Source organism: Tupaia chinensis, unplaced genomic scaffold (assembly GCF_000334495.1).
Source record: "Tupaia chinensis unplaced genomic scaffold, TupChi_1.0 Scaffold000314_1, whole genome shotgun sequence".
Classification (NCBI taxonomy): Eukaryota; Metazoa; Chordata; class Mammalia; order Scandentia; family Tupaiidae; genus Tupaia; species Tupaia belangeri.
The window spans coordinates 3,182,471-3,207,128 of NW_006159807.1; the positions used below are offsets into that span (position 1 = coordinate 3,182,471).

Here is a 24,658-nt window from a genome sequence, read left to right on the forward strand (position 1 = left end):
TGTGTGCATGCCTAAAATTCCTAAAGGAGGGAGAAATGGAGGAGAAGGGATTGTGATGTTACTACCTTCCCCCCCTTGGGAATGCATTCTCATTTTCCTTCTCCCTGTCAAGTCAGTGCACATGCCCTCTAGCAAAGTTTTTTAAAAAATTAAAAATTTTAGGATTTACTCCTTCAAAAGACATAAGCATAAAAGCAGATCACACAGTAAGACTGACTATTAAGTTATACTTATTTGTGTATATTTTAATGATAAAAATGAAACATCTTTCATAAGGCCAACAATTGAACTTCCTAGACTAAAAACTGGGGGAAGATAATAAAAACTATCACCATGCCAATCAATCATTAAATTTTAATATGTCAGGGCCAGTAGGTGGCATGGCTGATAAGGGCGCTGAGCTCTCACATGGTCAGCCATGGTTTGGGTCCCAGACCTGGAAGCTTGCTTTCTCACTTTCTTTCTCTCTCTCTTTCTGTCCTTCTCTGGTCAAATTAAAATAAATACATTAATAAATAAATAAAGTTTAAAAATAATTCTTTAAAAATTTGTAATATCTCAAAGGGAAATTTAATTATTATAAAATCATCAAAAGTTTTTTGCCATAATGGAAATTAATGACATTTTTCAAGAACATGTATTCTGCTTTAGAATATTCCTGAATTAAGGTAATTTGGCCAAAATTAAAAATGATCAAATTTTAAGACTGAAAAATAATCCTAGAGACTATTATATTCAGTAGATCATGCCGTAAGTGAATTGCTTTCAGCTTCTCTACTTCAGTTTTAGCTTTTAGTAGTTCTTTCTCTAGCTGCTGCCTTCTTTTCAATCTATCTTTCTTCTACTGAACATAAAATTTAATTAAAATTTTTTTTCTAAAATTATATGATACTCCTCTTTGAACATTTGCAGGACCTAAGGCTCATACCCCAGTTTTGACCTAAAATGTTCTTCATTCTCATGCCGAAAAACAGCATCTCTCCTTGTAATAGAAGATGGAGACAATGTCATTTTCATATCAAGAGAGAAAAGTGATGGCGACAAAGACCTTTCTATAACCTACTAATTGGTGTTCTACTCTCTGCTCTAAAATATCACTCTGCTGAGGATTAAATCCCTATGGAGGAGGTATTGTAGTATCTCTTTGCCTCACCTTCACCTCCATGATAATTTCACCTCCACTGTAATAGCAACAGAGTTGCTGTCCAGCATTATCTGTAGCGAACTGTGCCTCCTCAACCAAATTTGCATTTTGTATGTGGTTACTGTTTCTTACCTAGAAAAAACGGGAAATCTGGGAAACCATCTCCAATACTTTCTTGATTGGCTTAGAAATATTGCTTTAAAAAATCTGATGATGGGGAGCTGCATATGGCATAGTGGTTAAGGCATTGGACATAGCTGTCTGCAGTTCAAGTCCTGGACCCAGGGGCTTGAAAATCACACCATGTGCTTGTGTGTGTGTGTGTGTGTGTGTGTGTGTGTCCAAAATTCCCAGAGAATGCAAGAGAAGAGATTGTGGTGTGGCCATCTCCCCCTAGGGAGGGGGTAATTTCTCACTTGCCCTCTTTCTATGTCTCTCCTGAGAGCCCATGTGCCCTATGGCAAAAACAAACAAACAAAATCTGATTGGATCTCTTCTTGCTTCAGTAGCTCCTGTTTGGCATAATCTTTGTAAGGGGTTCATAGGACCTGAGCTGTTTAAAGAGGGTGATCTACTCAATTGCATTATTTATAGTTAATTAATTACTATAACATCTGAACATCTGTTCTTTTTGACTATTACTAGATGTTATTTGAACGTTCTTTGAGAATTTTTACATATGGCTTCATAAGCTTTGGCAAAGCAAGCATTTCAGATAAGGTGAAATGGGAAGATCTAGCCTTTTCTTAACGTTTGTCTTTTTTTTAAGAGACATTTTTGCAATAGGGCATATGCGCTCACCGGAAAGAGAGAGACAGAGAGACAGAAAGTGAAAAATCACCCCCAGCGGGATGGTCATGCTGCAGTCTCTTCTTGGGATTTTGGGCACACATGCACACACGCCTGGTGTGAGTTATAAGCCGCCAGGTCTCAGACTTGAACCACTGTCAATTACGTGGGAGTCTCGCGACGTAACCGTTATGCCATCTGCTGGTCCCCACCATTGTCCTTTTCAAATAAAGGAGGCAGTTTCTGAAACCAATGTGTAGCCTTCAGCTCTGATCAGCTCTTTTTTCTATCTTTTTCTTCTTTTTTTAAAGAACTATTTGTTTATTTAATTCCATTTGTTATTATTATTATTATTTTTATTTAACCAGTTAGACAGAAAGGAAAAGTGAGACAGCAAGCCAGTCATGTAGGGAGTCCAGTGCCTTAACCACACCACTACCTCCTCACCTTTGTTTTTTATACTTTATTTGAACTTTTTATAGTTTATATACAGTTAATAGTGACTTTATGTAAATATAGAAAACGTGTGTATACACTCAAATTTCCTCCACGCCCTTTATGCTAGAGTTGTTATACTTAATATGTTATATATATGGTATACGGTTTAAAAATTGAGAAAAAGTCACATTACATAAGATAAACCACTTAGGGACCAGCAGGTAGTGTAGAAGTTAAGGCACTGGGTTCCTATGTGGCTGACCAAGGTTCAAGTCCTGGACTGGGCTTCTGGAAAATCATGCTGGGCGCATGTGCATGCATGCTCAAAATCCCAATAGTAGAATGGAAAAAGGGACTGTGGTGTGGCCATCTTCCCTTGGCGGGGTGGGGTGGGGTGATTTCTCACTTTCTGTCTCTCTGGTGAGTGCACATGTCTTATAGCAAAAATCTTAGAAAAGAAAAAAGAAAAAGAAACCTGTGGCCTCAGCAGATGGTATAATGGTTACGTTGCTAGACTCCCACATAGACGACTATGGTTCAAGTCCTGGACCTGGCAGCTTGAAACTCACGCTATCATGTGTGAGTGTGTGCGTGCCCAAAATCTTGAGAGAACTCAAAAGAGAATGGATTGTGGCATGGCCATCCCTGCTGGGGGGTGATTTCTCACTTTCTGTCTCTCTCTGTCTCTTTTGGCAAGTGCACATGCCCTATAGCAAAATCTCTCTTAAAATAAAACAAAATAACCACTTAATTATTTTTCTATAGGGCATGTGTGCTCATGGCGCGGTGGGAGGGGTTAGTGAGAAAACAAGTCACCAAGTCCAGGACTTAAACCATGGTTGGACATGTGCCAGCATGCCACCTCCTGGTCCCTAAACATATATTTGTATTATGAAGAATCAAGAGGAAGAAACAGAATGGTCTTTTGCAGGTGCATCTATGGTGGTCAGATGGTAGGGTAGCACTGGGAAAGATTGGGGCCACAGAGAAGGCCTGGGTTTTGTTCCTGACCAACTTATACAGGCCAGGCATGGTGGCGTGTGCTGGGGGGTGGAACAATAGGATTGTAGCATGACAGTACCTGTCAAAAATGCCTATCTTTCTCTCTCCCTTTCTCTTCCTTTTTTTTCTTTTCTTCTCTCATTTAAGAACAACAAAACAGTCTTTTACATTTATTCCAATATTTGCCATTTCTGCTGCTCTTCATTCCTTTCTGAGAATCTGAGATTCTATCATTATTTCATTCAAACTCGAATACCTTTGTTTAGCATTAATTATAGTGCAGTGATGTTGGCAACGAATTCTCATAATTTTTTTTTCCATCTGAAAATGTCTATTTCAGATTCATCCTTTAAGAATATTTCTGCTGGATAATAAATTTTGATTGACAGATTTTTTTTTGTTTTTCTTTCCACCATTTAAAATTGTTGCACTCTATTCTGACCTTCTTAATTTCTGATGAGAAATCAGCTATTAAGTAAAATATTTTTCTGACTGTTTTCGGGGTCAGATCTTTATCTTTCACATTTGTGTCATACCTCTTCTATTACGTGTCTGCTCTGGAGTGTATCTCAACATGGACTTCTTTGAGTTTATTCTTTCTGATAGTCATTGAACTTCATTTTGTAAATTTCCTTTTTTAAAAAGGCAAATGCTTCTTTTTTTGTTTGTTTTAATTTACTATAGGGTATGCATGGTTGCCAGAGAGAGAAAGAGAGATAGTGAGAAATCACCTTGCCAGGGATGGCCGCACTGCAGTCTCTTCTCCATTCTCATCTCCAGATCTTGGGCATGCACACACACGCTCTGGTGTAAGTTTTAGGCTGCCGGGTCTGGGACCTGAACCACAGTTGATTATATGGGAGTCCAGTAACATAATCATTACACCATTTCCTGGTCCCAACATGTGCATTATTTTCAAATCAGACTCGGACTGCTTAGTCAGCCATGTGAGATCTAGCACCTTAGCCACCATTGCTGTCTAGCTGACCCTACCCAGTAAATTTTTATCCTTCAATAAATTAGATAAATTTGTATTCATTAATTCTTCAAAAATGTTTTCTAGCCCATCTTTATTTCCTTTCCATATAGGAGTCCATATGAATGTCAGACCATTTAATATTATCTGATAAGTCTAAGGCTTTATTTTTATTTAATCTTATTTCTCTAGTCTGAAGAGTTAGTTTAGACTAGTTTCTTTTTACTTATTTTCAAGTTAATATATTCATTTTTCTTTTTAGAGAGATTTTTACTATAGAGCACATGCACTCTCCAGAGAGATCGAGAGACAGAAAGTCTCTCATCCCCAGGGGGATGGCCATCCTGCAATCCCTTCTCCTCCATTCTTCTCTTGGGATTTTGGCACACCTGCACACACACCTAGCGTGAATTTTAAGTCACTGTGTCTGGGACTCGAACCACGGTTGACAATGTGGGAGTCCAGCAATGTAACCATTATGCTATCTGCAGGTCCCCAATATACTCTTTTTTTCAGTTATCTAATTTGGCTGGTGTGTATGTATGTGTGTGTGTGTGTGTGTGTCTGTGTGATATCAGTTCCAAAAAGGTATCATGTTACCAGTTCCAAATTAATCTATCTTTTGCCATTTTTATTTTTTGCTGGGAATTCTTACCTTTTGTTCATGTATGCATAATTCACTTTTATTTATGTGAAGCTAGTTTTAACAGGCTGTAAAATTTTTCTTAGCTACTTCCAACATCTTTTCATCTCAAATTCTGTGTCGCTTTTTTTTTCTTTTGACAATATGCTTGATTTTCCTTAGGTAATTTTGGATGGTATCCTGGACATTATGAATGGTTATGGTTCTGGGTTTCATTGTTTTTCTCTGATATGTGCAGTTTCTTTTATATTATTAGGCAATTGAAACTCTTTCTTAGGTAGCATCTCTAGTCTCACTTCAGATATTTTTTATATATATACATGTATGTGTATATATATATATATATATATGTATATATATTTATTTTTAGGGTTTTGCCATTGGATGTATGTGCTGACTGGAGACAGCGATAGAGAGCAAAAAAGTGAAAAAATCATCCCTTAGGGGAGATGGCCACACCATAATCCCTTCTCCCTTTTCTTCCTGGGATTTTGGGCATATAGGCACACACACCCGGCTTGATTTTCAAGCACCTGGGTCCCTGACTCAAACTGTGGTTGACCATGAGGAAATCCAACGTGTCAACCACCACACCATCTTCTGGTCCCGGCTATTTTATGTTTAGTTGGTCTGCTTTGAGTCTACTCTCCCTCTGGATGTTTCTGGTATCAGTCAAAGAGATGTATATACTGACTTTGAGGATTCTTTCTAGCTCTTTATCTCCTTTTTCTTCTTCCATTACATAGTTTTCCTGGCTGTAGTTTTCTGGTTATCTAGTGAGAAAGACTGTGGCTTATCTCCTTCTCATACTTTGCTACCAGTAGTTTGCTCTGGCTGAATATCTTGAAGGAAAGGATTCACTTCACAGAACTCTCCTTCTCTGAGCACATATTCCAAACCAGTGTGTCCAGCTCCCTTTGCTCTCTGGTGTCTTTAGGTAGCTGCTTTTTGTATTGCCCATGTTGTATAGTGTTTATTTTTTTAATTATTTAATTTTATTTACTGTTATTATTCAGTTTGCTATAGGACACATTTGCTCACTGGAAAGAGAAAGAGAGAGAGGGAAAGTGAGAAAGCAAGTTCTCTAGGATTCGAACTGCAGTCGGCCCTGTGGGAATCTAGTGCCTTAACCACTATACCACCTGCTATCCCCTGTTGTGTAGTGTTTTATCCCACCAGGGTAAGGAGTGTTCGTTTTCTAGTAGGATCTTACAATACCATTATTGAAAATGGAAGCTCTTGGGTAGAATTTTAGGTTAACTTGTAAGTCAGTGGCAAGCCAAAACTGGAATACAATTTCTTATCAGAGCTGTGCACTAGTAAGTCCTTTACTTCCTTTAGTGATAGATAGCATGTGTACTAAAGCAATGGGTTTTAAATCAAGAAAAAAGTATTTGAGATTTATAGTTCAACTTGTTTCAAAAATATATATAATCACGATCTTATATTGATTATTATACAGAATATTCTCTTTAATATTACTATATTACCATCATACTTTATTATAGAATACATTATTGTTGAATGAGTAATTGAGAATTATAAGGGTTGCAGTTCTGAAGATTCTGCATTTACTTGTGCCAGAGTGCTGCCTTTCATGTAGTCTTCAGGAGTGACTTGAAGAAGATGTGAAAGATTTAGTCTGGTATTTTAGTGACTCAATTTTATCTAGTTTATGTTTACTATCTCTAATAGAGGAGCTTTTGCTGGGAATGGGCTAAATGTTATATTGGCTTTTGGATTCTTTTCTCTTTCTTCAAGGCATGATTATTTATTCCTTTTAATGTGAGTTAGTCTTTATTTACCGTAGTAGTCAATTATTATGAAAGATTGTAAGTGAATTTTTAATAGGAATTATAGCAGAAGTAAAGTAGAGAACTTTAAAATATTTTCCCTTAAAGAAGGTCTAAATTGGGCCAACCTTGTAATGCCATGGTTCGATACTACTTGGAGGATGGCAGATCCCACATGGTGGATCAGAGTTCAACTCCTGGCCCCTTTGGCTTGAACGTTGCTCTCAGAGTACATGGGTATGCCTAGGATCCTGACAGATTGGGTAGTTGGAGGGAAAAGGATTGTAATGTGACCAGGGCCCATTGTGGATGGAGTGCTTTTACTCTCTTCCCCACCCTATGTGTATACTCATGACCTCTGGTATAGGAGAAAAAAGGCTCTAAGTTAATAAAGTCTTTTGGCAGGGTAATTTAGGCTAGTAAATTAGAAATGTTGCTGGGTACATCAACAGTACGAACCGTATCTTTATGCCGTTTTATTTAATAGATAATAATGATTATTACTACTAGAAGTTCATAGTACTCTGCATTATTACAGAGAAGAATTTTACAGATATTTAAAATTACATAAATGGTTGTATTTAGCAAACTGATAAAAAGAAGCACTTTTTATACCTTTCAATAGTAGAAATAGAAATGACGTTACTCTGGGCATCAGATCCTATTCAAGTAAATGCTTAGCTAGATCTATGATGTACCCAAGGTAGTGAATTGGTTGACAATCTTCTTTGTTGTTGTTAAGTGTTCCTAGTTCACATTCAGATCATGTTTCCCAGATATGTGAGCCAGTAGTATGACTCCTACAGTCGGGTTCCCAGGAGAGCTTTCTAGTATACCATTGTGTGTGCTTGCTCATAACAAATAGCTGTTTTCAGTCTGTCTAGGAAACTGCTGCTCATGCTGCTCAGAGGCTTTGTTTTCCTGCTCTTTAGGAGGAAAATTTAGGTCCCACTTGTAAATAATGTGGTTTATTTTTAGTTAAATGGATTGAAATTCCCTATGTTGGGACAAGAATAAAATGTTTATCAGGTATATAGACAGAAACTTATCAGATATTATCTTCTGGTAAGTATTATGTGACATTTAAACTATGAGCAATTAATCATTTGGGAGACAATGAAAACATGAAAGATATCCTCATTATTTTATAAATTTTCTCTTTGTCTCTGTTATTGAAATTATTTGACAGTCCAATCTAATTTTCTTTTTTTAAAGAATTACTGTATTTAACTTTATTTATTATTATTCTTTTATTATTTCTAGAGAGAGACACAGAGAGAGAGAGGAAAAGTGAGAAAGCAAGCCTCCAGGACCAGAACTAGAACCATGGTCAGCCATGTGGGAGCCCAGTGCCCTTAACTACTACGCCACCTGCCGGCCCCCAATCTAATTTCTTTGTTAGGTGACACTGTTGATTTTGTCATAGGATATGTGTACTTACTGGAGAGACAGAGACACAGAGATGCAAAGAGATGATAAGTGAGAAAGCAGCCCCAAGGGGGATGGCCATGCCTCAAGCCTTTTTCTTCCATTCTCTTCTTGGGATTTTGGGTACACACACACACACATACACACACACACAGACACACCACACACACACACAGTCAGCGACACACACACACACACACACACACACACACGCCTTATGTATTTTTCAAGCCACCAGGTCTTGGACTTGAACCATACAGTTAACAATGTGAGATCTAGCCACCTTAACCTCCACACCATCTGCTGGCCCTGTCTGCTGTCCTTATTTATTTTGTTTGTTTGTTTGGTCCCTAATACATGTTATCTGTGTGTGGAGATGAAGAAACTTGAGTTCAGAAAGATTGTTAGCTACATAACCTTGAACAAGTTAATGGCAGAACTTACAATATCTGAGGCCAGGACTGTTGGCCTGAACATAGCTTTTTCACCACCCCTATTCCAATCAGATATACAACAATCCCTTCTTCTCCACCAGGGATACATTTCAAGACCTCCCCCCCCCCCCCAGTGGATACCAGTTCTGTAGATGGTACCAGCCCTGTGGATAGTACGAAGCAGAAATACCTGAGCTTGGGATTCTATAAAGAGAGAGCTTTATTTACAAACTTAGAATTCTGGTGGCTAGAAAGCCCAAAGGCATAGTTTCATTGTGTGGCTGACAGACACGTAGAGGATGACAGGTGTGCGAAGTGAGTGAGTGAGCTTTGGACACCTCTCTCTTTTATAGCAACCAGCTCTTGGGAGAACTACCCCTTCTCACAAGAGCTAGAGCTCACTGGATCTCAGGAGTCATCATTAATCTACTCATTAGACTCTTGCCTCTATGATAAATCACCATGAACAAATCACCATCCACTAGGCCTCACCATTTCCCAACATCAGGTTTCAAAACATGAAACTGGGGACAAACCATGATCCAAACCCTAACATAAACTTTAAGTATATTTAACTTTCTGACTCTTGTAATAACACTTAACTCAAAACACAAACACTAGGCCAGCCAGGTGGCATGATGTCCCCACACGGCTGACTACACAATTAGAATTTTGAATCTGGAGGCCTGAAAACCAAGCTAGGCATGTGGCATGCGTGTCTAAAACCCTGAGAGGAGAATAGAGACTGTGATGTGGTCATGCCGCCTGGGGGGCGGTTTCTCATCCTCTCTCTCTCTTTCTCTCTTTCCAGAGAGCACACACACCCTATGGCAAACTAAAAATGAAAAAAGATATATATATATATGAAAAAAAATTTAAAAATGTCATTCCGTATGCTTTTATAGATTCTTTTTTTAATTTTTAGAACTTTTTTGTAAAAAATGAAGGCACAAACACATATTAGCCTAGGCCTACATAGGAACATAGAATTGGCTTCATCAGTATCACTGTCTCGACCTCCACGTCTTGTCCTACTGGAAGGGCCATGATGAACGAAATACAAAACTAAATCAATCATGAGAGCAAGTGATACAGCAGGACATGCATGAGGCTGCTGTGGGCAGAATGTGGCATACTGTTTTACAGTGCGCTTTTCTTCATAAGTAGCAGTATACTCGAAAATAACAGTTACTAGCATAGTGTAGTAAATGCATAAGCCAGTAGCGGTCACCCGTTACTATGATCAAGTATTTTGTACTGTACATAACTGTATGCGGTATATACCTTTATACAGCTGGCAGCACAGTGGGTTCATTTACACCATCATCACCACAAACGTGAGTTATTTACTGCACTATGACATAAGGTCAGTTAAGGCATCACTAAGTAATAGGAATTTTTCTGGTCTGTTAACATTTTATTTTATAGGGTCACCATTGTATATTGGAAATGTCTTTGACTGAAATATTGTTAAGCAGCTTGTGACTATACATAGATACCTATGATGAAATTTAATGATTAGGTACAATAAGAGATTAGCAACAATAACTAATACTGAAATAGAACAGTTAACTGCAATATATACTGTAATAAAAGTCATGTGAATGTCTCAGGGCATGTAAGATCCTGACTGGCTGGAGGGCTGGGGGAGGGGATTACAGCATGACCAGACTCTACTGAGGGTGACTTTCTCTCTCTCTCATGAAAGAAGCTAAACTAGAAACAAATTTTATAGAATGTGCTCTCTCTCTTTCTCTCAAAATATCTGTTAAAAATTTTTTTTCTCTTTTTTTTTGGAGAGGTTTTTGCAATAGGGCACATGCGCTTGCCAGAAAAACAGGGAGAGAGACAGAGAGACAGAAAGTGAGAACCCCCCCGGGGGGGGGGGTGGATGACCACACCGCAATCCCTTCTTCTCCATTCTCTTCTCAGGATCTTGGGCATGCACGTACACGCACCTGACGTGAGTTTAAGCCACCGGGTCCGGGACTCAAACGCGATCCAGCAACATAGCCATTACACCAACTGCTGGTCCCCTTTCAAAATATCTTTTACCATATCATCTATTTTCAGTCCTGATTGACCTTTGGTAACTGAAACCTTGGGTAGCCACAGATATAGCAGGAGTGCTGTGTTTTTCTCAAACAGATTTACTCTTTGTGGCCTGAATGTACTTAAGCATCCCATTCTTATATTTTTGTATATCCTATTTTTAAATATGGGGCAGTCGATAATCCTTACTGTGATGTTATGGTAGGAAGCATAACATATGAGTTTTGATATATTAGTTACAATAGAATTCCAATTCTAAATGGCTTAATAGTCTATTAGTTTGTGTTACTTAGATAGGATATATAGTGTCAGGAAGTACTTGGTCCCCCTACTCAAAACTGTCCCCAAGGACTTAATTTCTAACTCTACTCTCTGCCTTGACCAGCTTCATCTCATGGCCCTAAGGTGGCTTCTAATATTTTGCTGGTCACGTGGTTTTTACTTCCCATCCATAAGAGAGGAGTGACTTTTTCCTAGCCTTCTAATATAAAATATTGAGATTTATTCCACTTGAGCCAGCTTAACCCAATCCTTGACTAGTCACTGTGGGCAGATAGAATAATCTAACCTGAAACCTCCCAAATTTCTAAGAAGCAGTTGGGCAGCTAGAGGAGAGTCCAAGATAGATGCTAGACGGTTAACAAATCTGTACATATCATTGTCCAACCTGAATATTGTTACTTACAGTATGTTAATTTGAAAAGGAGAGAAAACGCCTGTTAAATTTTAAAGATGTTTAGGAACAAATTTGCCCTGTTTTTGACCAGAAGATATCCTTCTCGTCATGGAAATACCTCATAATAATGGTTTAAAATATCACATTATTAGTGTTAAAGCAGTATAATCCCGATGAAATTTTATTACTAGAATTGTAATAAAATGTTTCCTCTTCATTAAATATGTGGTGAAATTTATTGTTCATGAAAATGAAGCTGATATATTACTTTGTGTGATCACTAAACATAAAGCAGAGTGGTGTGTGAGCCTCTTTATTCTCTGCATTGGTTGATGTTAATTCTAAGCTTGTCTACATGGGGAACAGAGTAGCGCATGTTATAAATCTAAAATGATTAAATGCCGTGTTATAAAAGTTTAATTTCTATTTATTTAAAAATAATCTTTTTGTCATTGTTAAAGTAGTTTCATATTCCAGATGAAAACAAATTTTGGATCCACTTTCTTTTGACTTAACTTTATTTGAGGGGCCTTCAAAAGTTTCATGGAAAGTGTGTACCATGAAAAACTACATGGATTTTAAAAGTTTTTTTCTTTTTTGGCACCAAAATAAACATGTACTTTAATTCAATTTTTCTGCAAACTTTTTGAAGTCCCCTTGTATTATTGTCATAATCTTTGCTCAAGTTCTGTTCGTCTTTTCTAGAAGTGCTTCTCTTATTATTATTATTATTATTATTTCTTTAACTTCATTCTGTTTTTACTACCACTTAGCTGACCTTAGTAGTAGATTACTGCTGGGACCCTTATTCTGATCGATGTGACCCTGAGAGGGTCTCAGATATTTTTTCTTTAAAATACAGAATCCCAGGTAGCACCCTAGTAATCCAGAATCAAGGAGAGGATTTGGGGGAATAATTAGAAGATTTCTGAGAACCATTATTCTAGGCTTTTACTTTCCACAAGAGTAGTTGTTCTCAACCATTCTTAAATTCCATAGTGACTGTTCAACAATTCAGTCCCATCCGTGGTGGCAGTGAGGATAAGAGATGGCTGTTTTTTACGAAATAGAAAATAATTATGTGAATTTTGTTAAATTTCTAACTTAAAGGTTTTGTTAACATTGCAATACAGGTTGAACTTTCCTAATCAAAAGTTCACAATCCAAAATGCTCCAAAATCCAAAACATTTTGAACATCACATGATGCCACAAATGGAAAATTCCACACCTAACCTCGTGTGGTCATAGTCAAAATGCGGGTGCATAACACATAACTTACTCAGCAATGTCAGGGTTAAGAGATACTTCCAGCCCTTTTGTTTGGTGATGCTAAACAACCACAGACTGTTCACAGGGTGGCTGAGATAGTGATGCCTTTGCATGGTTCAGTGTACACAAACTTTGTTTCTGCATAATATGATTAATTGTATAACATTTCCTTGAAGCTATATGTATAAGGTATATACGAAGCATAAATTAACTTCGTGTTCAGACTTAGGTCCTGTCACCAAAGATATACATAGTAGTATATGCAAATATCCCCAAAATGCTGAAATCTGAAACACTTCTGGTTCCAAGCATTCGGGACAAGGGATACTCAATCTATATTATTTAGAAGTATGTACTATTACTATGAGTTTTTTAAAGAATTATTTTATTCAACTGTATTTATTTATTTTATTTTGACTAGAGAGGGACAGAGTAAGAGGGACAGAGTGAGAAAGAAGCTACCAGGTCCAGGGCTCCAGCCACAGTCTGCCATATGGAAGTCTAGCACCCTTAACCACCACACCATCTACTAGCCCTATTACTATGGTTTTAAAGCATACACAAATAAAAATCTACCAATAGCTAAATATTAGAATTTTTGTACTGTGGTAGCTGTAAAACACAAAGATAATACACAGCGTACGTTTATTAAACTAGAAGTAGTACTTTCATCGTTGGAAATGAGTCAAGGAAAGAGGAACACTTTAGGGGAGGACTGCATCTTTGGTATGTCATCTTTAATTGTGATATGGCCATTGAAAAATTATATGTGTCAATACTTGAGAGTCATAAGGTGAAGCCTTTTGTAAAAAATTCATGCCTTGCTAAGAATTCTATTTTCCGCCTGGTACTCAAGGCTCTTCATTGTCAAGTATTACTATGTTTTCTAGTAGTCTCTTTTTGGTTCTAAATTTTCAAAAGGAGGCATCACAAAACTTGTGGAAAAATGGAATTAAAGTGTCAGTTTGTTTTGGTACCAAAAATTTAGAAATCCATACATTTTTCATAATATGTGTTTTCCATGAATTTTTTGAAGAGTATTTGTGTCCTGAATGTACCTTATGTATTTCACCCTTGTCTTTGCTGTACCTTGGCTAAGTTTTATCCTTTAAAGTCTGTATTTTCTATGAACCATCCCTCCTTCCACCTTCCTTTTGCTCTTCTTTCCCCCCTCTGAGATGAGAAGCCCTCTATATGCAGGTACCATTTCATGCAGCCATGGTTTAGTTACAGGTGCTTGTCTTATTTCTCCAACTAGACTGAGCTCCTTGAAGTTATGAGCCATGCCATTTAATTTCATCTCTCCCCAGATACCCAAAATAGGCTTTTTACATGGTCATCAATAAAAGGAAGAAAGTCTGTTTCATTGCTAAAATTATTTCTTGCTTTGAAGTAAGCTGGTCTAATTGAGGTCTGGTACATGTATTATACTATTTTTCTTGGTTGCCTAAGAAAATATGCAAAATGTAAATGGATATATGTTTTTATTGTCTTTATTCAAATCTATGAATCAAGCCATTAGATTTTAGAGAAATGAAAATGAAACTCTTGTATTTTAATGTTTTAACATTTATTAGTAGGCAATTGTATATTTTTATTTATGCTTGTCACATGTAAATTTTTATATAGTGCATATATAGATCATAGGTTTATAAGTATAAAACATTTTTATATTTTGTTACAGTAACGTCAGTATTTTATTATCTGTATACTTTTGTTCAATTAAAAATTAGGTAGCAAAATAACATGATAAGTGTGTTTAACTGTTTAATATAGTCAAATATATTCTTATAGGTAAAAACTTATATGGAGAAAAGTAAATCTTACTTAAAAAATGAACTGCTCTATTTAAAATAGAAACACGAGATCTTTTTAACATCACAGCTGAGTTAAACAAATAATCTTTCTACCATTACTAAGAGGTGCATGTGGTTAAAAATACATTTATACATATTATTTATAAAAAACCTAGTTAACTTTAAAATATGTAAGTTTTCTTGTCGTTTAGGGTTCTGTGAGGCTGATCATCAAGAGGGTTGCAAATCATTGGTGGTTTCTATTTTCAGATTTCCACATCCCGGAGTAATTTGCTTTAATTTCACCCAATTTAACCTATACTTCACACCATCACCATTCAGCTTTAATAGCTATGTTCTATGCATAAGAAAAGCAGATAAATGTCCACAATTAGGCTGCAAATGATTACAACTAGTTAGGGCTTTATGAAGACAAAACTTAAAGGACTGTGGCGCCAAACAAAGCCACAAAAGACGGCTGAAAATGCTGTCTCGAGAAGTCATGTCTACATGGCATTTGATTTATCACTTTTGTAGTTGATTTTACTTATTTTTAATATATTGGCAGGTGTGCCTGCTTTGAGAAATATTCTCCTTTAAAGAAGATTCTCTCTCATAAGTTTATTTTGGTTTTAAATTTGTTTCCCTGAATTTCAGCATAGAAAACTAGATTGACTCTTTAAAAAAAAACCACTTAAATAGTAGTAATAGAAAAATAGGATAGTTCATTTGAAACATAGTGGCATTTTTATGTCTTGTAAGTGCATTAGTGAAATTAAGACGTTTCTGAAATGTTTGTGTGTGTGTGTGTATATAATGTGAGTGTGTGTGTGTGTATATATATATATATATATATACATACATACATACATGTCAAGGTATTCTATCAGATATTCAATGGAAGTATAGTTTCACAATTCTATATAGAAGCTGATTTCTAGATAAGTCTTAGCATGCAAAATATAAGGCTATGGAGAATTACCTACATGTAATGTCACTTGTATGTGCACACATCTAAAGCATTCAGAAATTGTTTTGTTTGTATCTGCTATGTTGTCCTTTATACAATGTACGTGTTAAACATTGTTTTAATGTAAAATAATTTGTTTATGTTTAAGGTTTGAAAAAATTAAACTATTCATATTCAACAGCATTTTATAATTTTATTAAAAAAAGTACTTCCTCCTATAAAGTAAAATTTGTTATTTTGGTTAGTGAATGTCTCTAATAGTTAACAAAACAAACCTCAGTTTAAAGACTGTATCCAGTCTCTTTTCAAATTTTTTAGAAGATTTGGTCAAAGATTGATATATGAAATATTATCTTTAAATAATTCATAATAAATATAAATATATAGTAAATGTAAATGAAGGTTTTAGTGTTTTGACTTTAATCATTCTATTAGATGTATAGTCTAGAAATTCTGTGTAGGTAAGAGTAGCAATACCTATAGATAATACTTTCATTTTGTAGTTTATGTGCACCCAGAATTATTCTAATTGAAATAGTCTCCATTTTGGAAGGATGTTGTTCACTATTTCCTTTATTATGGAAGGGGTAGCATGTTTTTATTTAAAACATCATTGTTAAAGACAAACCTTACTTTCTTAAATAATAATTAAATAATGTCTCTTTATACAGTTTATTGTTGCTTACAAGCCAAAATAAATATAGACAATGAAAACTCCAAGCCATTGTAGTTTTTATACACATGTAGCAAATGTGTATGTGTACACACAATTGCCAACTTTAGCAATAGTGCTCAGGAATTAATAGATTGTTTACCTTTGTTTGTAAAAACCAGTGTATGTGGGAAAGTACACTTGTTTTTAAATATCCTTATTTTAAAGAAAGTAATCAATTATCTATCCTACAGAGTAAACCAATACAGCCATGGCAGACAATACAGCTACAGAGCTTCACAGTTGTATTAAACTAGTTTCATATGCTATATCATAAAACTTTCAGTCCAATCAGCAACTAAATTTAAATACTGCAAATTGTAGCAGCAAAACAATAATTCTGCTGATTAGCCCCTTTCCATTTCTTGTAAGTGAACTGTTTATGCTGTTGAGTACCTTTTGAAAAAAGAAAAAGCCAAAACAGCCTTGATTAGTCAAGGAGTAATTGGATGACTTGATTTTAGCAAGAGAATGAATTGGTTGATGATAGCCTGTAACTAAGTGTAGTGGTTCTGTTCAGATGAATACATAACATACAGTCATCAGATCTTGACAGGTATAACATATAAGCAGTGCTAAAATCTGGTGGTGAGAGGGATAGGATGGGAATGGAAGGCAGTAAGTTTGCCACATAGTCTTGTTTTTACTGGTTCTTTAAAGAATTTAGATAAACATTTTTTTTTGATGTTACATTGGTAGTGGGTTGGTGAGGAAATTTGTCTTACTTTGTTATTATAGTCTTGTTTTATTCTTTAAAAATGCCAAATAGCTCTAAATAGAAAAGAACAAATGAGATTGTTTAACCGTTTTCAGGGGGATCAGAGATATTATTCCTTTCACTTCTGTGAAAGATCATGGAGTAAAAGATCATAGGTCTTTAGTAGATCCATGTGGGAAAACTTTGAGTTGCTCATTGTCCTCATGTTTAACTATTTAAAGTTTTGATGATGGCAGAACTTTTTGTACACTGCATTCTTCTTTGTGATTTCCTGATTATTTTTAAGTCCATATCTGAATTTATACTAATAACATAAAACAAAACAAAAAATTTAAATTAATTCATTTCTAACAATCTAGTCTTTTAAATTAGTTCAGCTATATTGTGTTCCCCCCGCCCCATCCCGCCCTGAAAAGAATGTAATGCAGTAACCACTCCTTCTCTACTGTAATGAACAATGTGGGTCTTAACATCACTGTTGCATAAAATAGGTGGTCACAGTTTTGGCAGGTTAAACCCGTTTAGTTAGTTACATACAGGGAGTGAGGGTGTCCCAAGGTTCAGGCCTTTGGAAACCCATTCTGGTTCTGACTTCAATTTGGCACCACCTGGTGGTAGTTGTTTCTCTGTCTTAATTGTTGATGAAAGTGACTAGAGCTGGTGGACTGACAAGGCTTTAGGATTGCAGTGGAAATTCTAGAAATCCTTCAGGTGGTTGGTAACCATTCTATTGAGCCAGCTAGGGTGAGCAGGAAGATGGAGTGACCTAGCTTACACAGTCTGCTCTGAGAGGACATGGATGCTCCCTGTCTTTGTCTCTCTATGCTCGTCCTTCCTTCTGTGTTAGTGCCCTCATTTTACCATGGGTTACTGTATTTAAGGATGTACGCTTTTGGGGAGGTATGTTATCTGGTTGTAAGGCATCTCCTTTCGTAGTTCTTTTCATTCGAATCTAAGGGTGTGATTCCTGTATGTAATGTGAATTTAGTCAAACCATCATCTTACTGTTCTAATGCTAGATGTTCTTGGTATGTCTTCCTTTATACATTCCTTCTTTTCCCCCTTCTGTATCTTATAAAAACTAGGTAAAAGTCAGAATCCATTAATATTATGAATAAAGGCTATAAAATAGTTATTTTAAAAAATTAATAGCCAGTTATTTACTTGACTGATTAATACCTGTCACATGTTTACATTTTCAAACATTTAAACACCAGTTTCAAACTGTAGCAGAGACAATATTTTATCCTTTCTTACAACATCAATACACTTAAATATGGAATTACAAATTATACTTCCATCAAAACCCGTACATGAATCTTAATCTAAATTTTAAATGGCATCCGCATAACACCAACATTCCAATTAGAAACCTAGAGGCCGTCTTTCCCATCACCTTGTAGTGAATACCAACTCCTTTCCTGGGTCCCCTTCACTGGGGCTTATTCTTTCTTTATTACCTGCTGATCTGTCACCCATGTTAGACTGTAAACATCTTCGAAAGCAGAAATTAATCTTATTCAGCTTTTTCTTATCTCTGAAATTTGCCTTCCAGTTTCTGGCACCATCCTCTATGATTAACATCCAGTAAATGTTTGTTAAATCTGTCTCCTAAAATGTGTATCTTTTATAGTAACACACATCCGATTGAATGGTCACTTTTATTTCTTTGCAGTTTAATACCATTCTTCTTATCCACTAGATAAATAAATAAATAAGTTTGTAAATTTATAAATTCTACTTTGTTTTCTTTAATATTTTATTTAGACTTGACCACTTTCATATAATTTCTATAACTAGGATACAATTGTCAACTGCTTTGTAACCATCTGTCTCTCTCCAAGCAGTTAGATCACAAACACAACTGACACCATTGTTTAAAGACGGTTATGAGTGAACAAATAAGCAAGAGCAAGATCACAGGAACACGTCTCTGAAAATCTACATAGGAATTTTATAATCTAAGAGTTTAGACGTTAGCTCCTCAACTCAGTGCTAGAAACTTCTCATCAGTTGACATCTACATATTTTATGTATGTAACATCTTTTGATTGCTACATAATGTAACCTTTGCCTTTTAGTAGGTACCACACTGCTTTTCAATTGTGGGTTGGTGATGTCTTGAAACTTTTTTTATTAATTGCCAGAGGACATTTGTGTTTGCCAGAGAGAGAGAGAGAGAGAGAGAGAGAGAGAGAGAGAGAAAGAGAAATCATCTCCAATGAGTCATGATCAATCCTTTTTCTCCACTTCTCTCTCCTTCAGGATTTTGGGCATGCAGGCCCATATGCCCAGCGTGATTTTCAAGCCACTGGGACCAAGATTCAGACTGCAGTCAGCCAAGTGAGATTCAGTGTCAGTGTTCAGTGTTTGATAACTATACTAGGAGACTGGCCCCTACAGGCACTTTGATCTTCACAGCTGGGATGCTTGTGTGTAACTGGCATTTAGTTTGTATCGGCCAGAGATTTAGTTAAATGTACTGATATGTGTAATGCCAAGGTTGAGAGATCCCTATATATATCCTGTCCTTAGATTTTCATTTTAAAATATAGTTAACTCATTTTGATTGCCTACTTGTGCTAGTCAGCATCCTATTTTTACATGCATTATCATTTTTTTTTTTGAGAGGTTTTTCGCTATAGGGTACATGCGCTCACCAGACAGCCAGAGACAGAGAGACAGAAAGCGAGAAGACAACCCCCAGGGGGGATGGTCACGCTGCAATCCCTTCTCCTCCATTCTCCTCTCGGGATCTTGGGCACGCACGCACACGCGCCCGGCGTGAGTTTTAAGCCACCGGGTCCGGGACGCGAACCGCAGTCGACTACGTGGGAGTCCAGCGACATAGCCATTACGCTAACTGCTGGTTCCCTACATGCATTATCATTTTTAATCTTCAGAGTTATCTTTATGAGGTAGTTACTCTTTTCTACATTTTACAGAAAAGGAAACTAAAGCACAGAAAAAGTGGTCATACAAAACAAATCAGGCAGTCTGAAATCCAGTTTTGAATCCAAACAGTCCGATTCCAGAGACTATGCTCTTAATAATTTCTACTGTACTTATACCCTGCCAGAATTCTTCTTGACCCTTTTTCCCTTTCTGATATCTGTCCCGAAAAGGCTTCATCTATATTTACATGTTCTCTCCTTATTCTTGATTCATACTGATCAATCCCTTCTCTCATTTTATTGCTATATGTATTGTCTTGGTTATAGTATATAGGTATGTGTACCCTCTCCTTAATCTGAATTATAAATTTTACAAATTATTTATATTTGTCAAAATACCTAATCCAGTACAACATACTCAAGAAGTTCTCAGAGAGTAAATTAAATGAGTATCCATCATTAATAGTCAAGCAATTCAGAAATCTTAAAACACAAGAAACTGGGGCTAGCAGGTGGCATGGTGGTTAAGGCACTGGACTCACACATGGCTGAACACAGTTCGAGTCCTGAACTTCGTGGCTTGCTTCCTCACTTTCCCTCTCTGCCTCTCTCTGGTCAAGTTAAAACAATAATAATTATGAATAAAATTGAATAAAATAATTCTTAAAAAAAAAAACAAGAAAAAATAAATAAATAAAAAAAAAAAACAAAAAACCCCTGAAGTCTGTCATTGCAGTGTATAATTGTCCATGTTTTATGCTTTTCTTCTCTTAGTTTGTGTCGTTGATATTCTTAACACTGGTTTCTTTGAAATTCTGGTTAATATCTTCTTTTTAAAGAGAGATGCACGCACATGCACCTGACGTGAATTTAAGGACTCCGGGTCCAGGACCTGTGCCGTGGTCAACTAGGTGGGAGTCCAGTGATGTAGCCATTATGGCATCTGCTGGTCCCTGGTTAGCTATCTTTATTGTGTGCTGTGAAATTGATCGTTTGCTGTTGTGCTACATGTTTAGCTTCATCCAGAATCTGTAGTTTTTCTCTAATACTTTTTCATTCTGAGTGCTAATAAGTATTTGAGGAGTTCATTCATTCTTTCACTCATCACTTCGCTTTATACCTAGTTGAGTATCAGCTCTGGTCAAGGTACTGGTGGGAAGTAGAAAGGCTTTTAACACAAAACCCCTGAATGTAAGTGGGAATAAAATCACCCATTCCATTCTAGCAGGAGATTTGCATACCTCAGGTCATATGAATAGAGTGAACAGATCACTGTAGCGGTAAGTAAGGTTCGGTGGGAGAAAGCACTATCATGGAGCTATTTCAGTGACAATTAAGGCCATGAGAGATACATTACTTTGTTTGAAAGACAGAAGTGGGGAGAAAGACTATTCCAAGCAAAAGATTGAGTACTAGCATGGAAGATCAAAGACAAAAGCAGTGAAAATATTAGGTTGTCAGAAAAATCATAATGTGTTTTTCTATGCAAAAATGTGTCATGACTTTTCCAACAACCCAATATAGTTCAGTTTGATGGAAAGTGGAGTGTTGTAGGCACCAATAGCAAGATTAGAAAAATTAAAGCTCTGGGACTGGCAGGTGGCATGGTGGTTAAGGGTGTTGGATTCCCACAGACTGACTATGGTTTAAGTTCCAGACCTGGTGGCTTGCTTTCTCTCTCTCTCTCTCTCTCTCTCTCTCTCTCTCTCTCCTCTCTCTCTCTCTGTCCCTCTCTGGTTAAAGTAAAATAAATAAATAAAGATAAATAAAAATAATTCTTTCTTAAAAAAAGAAAAGTTAAAGCTTTGATAATGTTGTTTATTGTAGTTTACTTCTTCACTGGGGTAGAGTTCATTGCTTACAGGTGATAGTAATGACAGAATTCTAGTTTTTGTTCATTTCTAACTTTGAATTTTTTTCTCTCTTTACATTACTTTTTGAAAGGTATAAAAATGGATTTTCTCATAACCCATATTGAGGATAATATATTTCATCATCAGTTTTACTGTAACAAGTCTCTACAATGCTTTCAATGACTCAGGGATAGTAGAGATCTCTTATACCTGAATTCCTCTGGAATTGCCTTATAGATGAGGACAACTATGCATTTCAAGGATGGATGTAATTTGTAATAGGAATGATATATAATCTTTGAGGCCCAAGAAAGAGAGCAGGCAAAAACGCAGTGGTAGTTAACCTTGAAGAAGTTTCAGGACTTAATGAGGCAGTTAAGAGCTTGACTTGAACTAAGGATTTGTGGGGAGAGGTGGGGTAGGTTTGGAAGGATGGGACAAGGCCAGTTTAAATAGGGTGTTTTCTACTGGCAAGAGGCTGTGGTGTTTTATGTTAGGAAGGTGGTGAGATAGTTATTGGGAAGGGTAAATAGAACAAAAATAGCTGGTTCAACACTGGAAGTAGAACAGAGTCTCAGTATTAATTTGAAATATCATTGATTAAATTTATCTTTTACACATTTAAAGTATCTGTTATGTAATGTAGAATAAGAAGTGAAAATCTTGTCGAGAGATGAATGCTAGCTCTCATTAAGGCACTTTTCTACCTGCTTTGGGAAGAGTTGATATGTTATAGCAACTAAAAATGTAAAATCCTCCAGCAATTGAGTATAATTAAGTACAGGTGTTGACTCTGAGTTATAATTCATAACTTTCAAGTGACTTTAAGGATTTCTTAATGGTGTGGATGTCTAATCATCTACAATGTAAGTACAGTATTAGTAACTGTTAGGCAGAACTTCTGGTGTGCTATACATTTAAGAGAATTATAATAATATGTTGCTTCTTGTCAGTTAAGTGGCATCATTAATATACAAAAGACTTTTTTATTTGTTTTGCTGCTACTAATATAAGCCCCAGTTTTAATGTTTTTAATGTTTCTACCTGCTTCTTTTTTCTCTTGTTTAACTCATCCTTTGTACTCTGGTTTGGTTTTGGTTCATTGATTAAAAGTTTATTATTTTTAATTTAAATGAGCTCTTAGAAAAAAAGGAAGAAAATAATGAGAAAAAATTTCTAAGGTTTTTCAGAACCTGGCTTTATTATTCTCTCTTATACTAAATATATGTTTGTCTCTAGATTCAGAATTATGTTTTACTTATAGCATTGCTTGACTGCTTCCATACAGGTTTACTACTACTCTGTGCAAAAGTCCTCCATGAATCACTTATAGTTTCTGTAGTATTAGATTGGTCTGTCAAAGTTAACCACATGTACATTTTGTTTTACTAAGTTTTTCCAAAATCTTGATTGATGACTATGTTTGAGGGAGGGTAGTTGGGTAGTTTTCTTTCTGTTGGCCCATAATGGGGAGGTAGAAGGGAGAAGAGAAAAGTAAAGCAAAAGCAAATTCTTTTTGCTATCCATAGTTTTAAATTTTATACTTTATTATTAAACAGCTAGTCTGTAATGTAGAGTGGGTTTCTTTAGGACCTTTGCTTTATCTCAAATAATAATTTTTTTACTTTTTATTTTTTTGCTGGAAAATGAAGGTTGAAGACACTAAAGGCTACTTTTTTTTTTTTTTTTTAAAGAGGTTTTTGCTATAGGGCTCGTGCACTCGCCAGACAGAGAGAGAGAGAGAGACAGAAAGCGAAAAATCACCCCCCGGTGGGGGGGGGGATGGCCACACGCCGCAATCCCTTCTCCTCCATTGTCTTGGGATCTTGGGCACACACACACGCGTGCCCAGCGTGAGTTTTAAGCCACTGGGTCTGGGATGCAAACCACGGTCAACTATGAGGGAGTCCAGCAACATAGCCATTATGCTAACTGCTGGTCCCTAAAGGCTACTTTTAATTGGTTTGTTACTGTAAATAAGTACAACACGCCAAGTTCATTTATACTACTATACTTATACTTTTGCATCAGTTAATTAGCTGTTTATATTATTAAGCCAATTATTTCCATTTTTATGTGTTTACAAAATATTTTATTTCTCCAACTATCTAGAAATATACTTACATAAAGGAATTAACATTTGATTCATACACTCTTTTATTTACTTCATATTCTATCAGAATTTTGTTAGCAGAATGATGTATTAATTTCTTAAATGTCCCAAAATTTGCCTTGTTTCCTGATACTGTAAAGAAGAGAAATTGATTTTTGAAGTATCAGCTTAATTCAGTAAATTGAAATTCTACACTCATCTAAGGAAAGTAGTTAAAACTAGACCTCTTCTTTAATGCAGAGGTGAATATCATGATCATGAGGTATAGCTATGAACTAGATCATCCTTTTGCTCACATTGCTTTTGTTGTAAAAATGAGGGGTAGCTTTATCTAGATTAAGACTAGAGTTTTAGGGACCAGCAGATGGCGTAATGGTTACGTTGCTGGGCTCTCGTGTAGTTGACTGTGGTTCAAGTCCTGGACCTGGTGGCTTAAAACTCATGCTGGATGTATGTGCATGCATGCCCAAAATCCTGGAAGGAGAATGGAGGAGAAGGGATTGTGGTGTGGCCATCCTCCCTGAGGGGTGATTTCTTGCTTTCTGTCTGTCTGTCTCTCTCTGATGAACACACATGCCCTATAGCAAAAATCTAAGAAAAAAAAAAGACTAGAGTTTTAAGGTGTACCTGTAAACCAAGTTCTAAACTACAGTTCTAAATCAGAGCATTTGGAGTGTTCAATAAATAGCTTTACAGCCTCTCCTCCACCTTATTTTTAAAGTTTTTTTTTTTTAAATTGATTTTAATTTATTTTTCTATTGCTATAGGGTGCATGTGCTTGCTGGAGAGAAGGAGACAGAGACAGAGAGAGGGAAAGTGAAAAGTCACCTCCCAGGTGGCCACACCTGCAATCCCTTCTCCTCCATTCTCCTCTCGGGATTTTTGGCACACATGCACACACACTCAGCATGACCAATGCACACACCCGAGCCAGAATTTAAAAGCCTCTAGGCCTGG

The 24,658-nt window shown here is 36.3% G+C and overlaps 1 protein-coding gene and 1 pseudogene across 2 annotated transcripts in view; one reads left to right on the forward strand and one right to left on the reverse strand.

Annotated features, from left to right (window-relative positions):
* Positions 1–24,658, forward strand: part of OLA1 (Obg like ATPase 1) — a 199,199-nt gene that overhangs the window by 80,618 nt on the left and 93,923 nt on the right. The gene's annotated exons all lie outside the window — the stretch shown is intronic.
* Positions 720–18,425, reverse strand: LOC102489081 (fibrinogen silencer-binding protein pseudogene; annotated as a pseudogene).